Source organism: Macrotis lagotis, chromosome 1, assembly GCF_037893015.1.
Source record: "Macrotis lagotis isolate mMagLag1 chromosome 1, bilby.v1.9.chrom.fasta, whole genome shotgun sequence".
In the NCBI taxonomy this organism is placed as follows: Eukaryota; Metazoa; Chordata; class Mammalia; order Peramelemorphia; family Peramelidae; genus Macrotis; species Macrotis lagotis.
This window is the reverse complement of record NC_133658.1, coordinates 818,748,891-818,753,653: the sequence shown is the minus strand read 5'-3', so window position 1 is coordinate 818,753,653 and position 4,763 is coordinate 818,748,891. Positions and strand designations below refer to the sequence as shown.

Here is a 4,763-nt window from a genome sequence, read left to right as displayed (position 1 = left end):
ATTCCATACATAGAGTTCAGACTATGAAAAGGCACATAATGGAAGGGTTAATTCTGATCCTGATCAAGGCCATATGCTGGTGACCCCAACCAAGGTCCACCATCACCTTTGCATGAACTTATTTGTCTTTGCCTGTGCCAAATATGCTTGCTAGGAACTAGCCATTCCTGGAATTTGAATCCTGGGAGGGTTAACTACCAGCCCAGAGGTTCAATGTTTAATTAATTTTAGAACTTCAACCCCGAGCCTTCCCAGGTTCATGCACACACTCTGCCCAGGTCATGCACATGCTCTTCAAAGTGCCAAAAAAGCTTATAAAAGCCTATTGGCAGTTGTGTCACCTTTGTCTGGGATCCCTTAAAAGTCCCTAGCATTGAGCAGCCCCTCAGAATCTTGCCCATGGAGAGGACCCTCTGCTTGGGGATCTCCTGGTCAGGTCTCACGAGGACTCCAGGACAAGAGATGGTGCTCCCTGGATTGGTGATGTTTTCTCTTTCTTTTTCCTCTATGCTTATAGTTACCTTAATGGTCATAGCGGGATTGTTGTTGCTATTTGTATGCTTATGTTATGATTTTAGAAAGTAGGTTTTTATGTATGTTATGTATGTTATTATGATTTTGCTTCAGTGTCTTTAATAAATTCATTATCAATCACTTAAATTGGTGTGAATGTGTCATTTTGTAGGAGCAAATGAAAGCCTAACTCCTTAATCAAACAAACAAGTTGGAGGAAGACAGCATGTCCAATTCAGAGGTGAGCAAGCAGGTCAATGTGGCTAAAGTAGAGAGTATATAAAGAGAAATAATCTGAAATAAATCTGAAAGGGTAGGTTGAAAGCAGAACATGGTGCTGTTATTGCTTAGTTATGTCTGACTCTTCATGACTTCTTGGATTTCAGGATCCTCCAGGTCCTTCTATCCTCTACTGTCATAATAAAGTTCATGTTTATTATTTCCATGACATTATCTATTAATCTCATCCTCTGTCATTCCTTTTATCTTTTGTCTTTAATCTTTTCCAGCATCAGGGTCTTTTCCTGTGAGTCTTTTCTTCGCATTATGTGGCCAAAGTATTTAAGCTTCAATTGCAATTTTTAACCTTCCAGGGAATAGCCTGAATTAATTTCTTTAGTTATTAACTGATTTGATCTCCTTATCCAAGGGAACTCTCCAAGGTTTTCTCCAGCACTACAATTCAATAGCATCAATTCTGGGACACTCAGGTTTCCTTGTAGCCCAAGTCTCAAAGTCATACATAGAAAAATTAATAATAATAATGTCTTTCATTCTGAATGAAAGGGAAGTGATGTCATGACAAGCACTTGAATTGGATTGAGTGAGGGGGTGCTGTACTTAGTCACCAACCTCATTTTCTCCTCCAGAGTCATCTCAGTCCAATGGCCAAATATGAATCAGAAGGACTGCAGATGGCCCTGAATATGAGGCAAGCAAGGTGATGTGATTTGCCCAAGGTCACACTGCTAGTAAGAGCCAAGTGTCTGAGTCTGGATTTCAACTCCTGTCTTGCTGACTCCAAGACCAATGCTCTAGCCACTGCTCTCTTGGGGAGAAAACAAGAAAAACAACATAGCTGACTATAAAAACTTTTGTCAACAAGGTGATGTCTCTACTTTTTAGTATGCTATCTAGATTTGATATAGCTTTCCTTTCAAAGAACAAGCACCTTTCAAATGCATAGTTGCATTTGTCATTTGCAAATGATCTTTGAGTCCAAGAATGTAAAATTGAACATTGCTTCCATTTCTTCTTCCTCAATTTGCCAGAAAGTGATGGAACCATTTGCCAAGATATTAGTTTGGGTTTTTTTTTTTAATGTCAAACTACAAGCCAATCTTACACTCTTTTCTTTTACCCTCATCAAGAGACTTTTTTTTTGAGGCAATCAGAGTTAAGTGATTTGTCCAGGATCACACAGCTTGCAAGTGTCTGAAGCCAAAACTGAATTTAGATCCTCCTCATTTCAGGGCAGTGCTCTATACATTACACCACCTAAGTATTCCAAAAGACTTCTTTTTTTTTAAATTATGATTAATAATCCATTTTATTTTATGTGTTTTAAGTTCAACTTTGTAATGATCATATCCTGCAGACAATGAAGGTAAAATATAGATGAATGAAATGGGCAGTGAGTTAACAGACATGAAGCTTCTTAAGTCTTTTTATGACATGCTTTCCACAAAATGTTAATACTGCTAAATATAATGTAATGGCGGAGAAGCAACTTGAATCATAGTTTTATTCAGGTCACACAGGTGAAAATTAGATATAGGAGAAGCATGTTCATTAGTTGAAAGCATGTTAGACTATTGAAACTTCTTGTAAAACTCTTACTTGGTTTTGGGCTTTTTGTGGGGGGTTTACAAGGCAATGGGGTTAAGTGACTTGCCCAAGGTCACACAGCTAGGTAATTATTAAGGGTCTGAGGCTGGATTTAATTCAGGTACTCCTGATTCTAGGGCAGGTGCTCCATCCACTGTGCTACCTAGCTGCCCTAAAACTCCTACTTGGAAACTGTACAGGGGAAGTTTCCAAATCTCCCTAGTCTTAAGTGAAATAATTCAAAATATAAATATAAGGGGAAGTAATATACACAAGGATGAGCCATTTTTAAAGCTACTATGAAGAGTTCTCCTTTGTTTAGAGGATTAATCCTGTATTACTGCTCCATTTAGATGTCTCTTCATTCTAGAACAAGGACTGATAGAATCATCCATCACAAAATCATAGAGCACTCTTATTCAGGAGGTGCACTGGGGTAAGCTGTCATAATATTCTGCTGCATTTTTTTTCACCATTGGAAGGTTCTTTCCAGGAAGGTTGGGAAAGTCATGATGTCCATTATATTAACCTACATCGAAGGTTAGTAAATTAAGAGATCCAAAATAAGAAAAAGTTTCATGGTCTTTTAAAAACATGTAATTTTCAGCTATGAAATGTCCAGATATTGGGTGCAAAGCTAGACCAAGTACTGAACCTACAAACACATACACAAGATATTTGATTCCAAAAAAAAAAGTAAACAAAAATGTCAAAACTCACTTGAATCAACACATTTGATAACTTCTAAATAAGTAATTGGTTTGGAGTTGATGTACATTGGTCAAAAAGTATAAATGAGTGGCTGAAGAATAACCCATAAATATTTTCTAAAACAGGTACAGAAAAACCAGCCCTCAAAATCAGTGGGAACATCTGATGATGATTCATGTGGCATCTCTTGAAGGATACAGAGTATGGAAGACCAAAAGGAAGATTTGTGAATATTCCAAAATACCTTTTCCAAATAGCTTTATAGTTGTCAAATGCAAGGTTAGGAGAGATCTCATGAATAGCTAAAGTCATTGAATGATTAATGCAGCTGCCAAGGGCATAAACCCAGAATATTACCCATTTCCAGGTCAAGTCTTTTACTATGTGAAATTCAATTAACTGCAAGAACCATGAAAATCACAATCCAGATCAAGCTGTAATCTGATTTCATCAAAGATTTTATTTCTGGATACTTGGCCAGGATCTCTTTGTGGCAGTCTGCATAGACCCATTAGAAGTCCTGTGGTGACACTCAGGCTCCCATCAAGGCCACCACACATATGGTCTCTCTCCCACCAGGAGGCTGCTCCCCACCCTCGAGAATCACCTTCGGACCCTGGCTGTCTGTGAGTCCGAGATGCACGTAGCACCGTTGGACTTGTGTCCTATGGCAGAGACTGCTTCACTTTCTTCCATCAGAACATAAAGGAATTTAAATCCCAAGTTCAAAAGTTTGCTTTTTTTTTTTTATCCTGAAGGTAATAAGGAGTCACTAACAATCCTTCAACATGAAATTGGCAAGGTTTAACCTCTGCATTATAAAGATTATTTTGCTAGCTGTTTATATTGTAAACTGTGGTAATAGTCCTTGGGAGGGCTAACCAGGATCTGAACTAGGGTAGCCGTTACACGAATGGAATAGTTTCAGGATGTTTTAAAGGTTGAAGAATCAGTAAGTCTTAGCAAATGTCAAGGATGACTCTAAGTTTGAAAATTTACTGCAAGAATTTGGAGGATCTCAATAAAAATAAGGAAGTTTGGAGAAGGGACAGGTTTGAGAACAAATATAAAGTTCTGATTTAAATATACTGAGATAAGCTTAAAAGACTAGTCTGGACAATGAACTATTCCAGATGATGACAGGTTAAGTGAAAGGATATTTATATAGCACTTTATGATTTACAAAGTCTCTACTCATAACATTCCACTGAGCAGTACAATAATAAAAGTGCTGTCTTCAGAACAATCCTGATGAGAAGATCCATTTGGATCCTCCTTTTGAGAAATTATGCATGCCAGTAATGCTCACACAAAACCTAGGTCAGTCCATGACCCATCCCACCCCAACTACAGTTACCTCTTTCCCTCAGGGTTTTTGTCCAAAACAGAAACAGTTATTTCATTCACTCTGAGTCAATCAGGACCCAAACAATGTCAGATGAGAATATGAAAGCTCAAAAAAGATATGATAACTTAGAATCATGAAATGATAAAATCCAAACCCTTCATTTTTACAAAATCCTCTCTTTGTGTCCTTTCTCTTCCATTAAGTTGTAATTTCTTTGAGACCAGGTGTTGTCTTTCTTTTTATTAATTATATGCTCAAGTCTTAATTATATCCCCAACGCACCTGGCACATAGTAAGTGATCAATAAATATTTATAAGATTGGACTAGATGGAATAAAGTGAAGTCCATAAAGGTTAAATTATT

The 4,763-nt window shown here is 37.5% G+C and overlaps 1 pseudogene; it reads right to left on the bottom strand.

The window, feature by feature from the left end:
- Window positions 1-2,534: 2,534 nt before the first annotated feature.
- Window positions 2,535-4,444, bottom strand: LOC141508447 (sphingolipid delta(4)-desaturase DES1 pseudogene; annotated as a pseudogene).
- Between the last annotated feature and the right edge of the window lie 319 nt (window positions 4,445-4,763).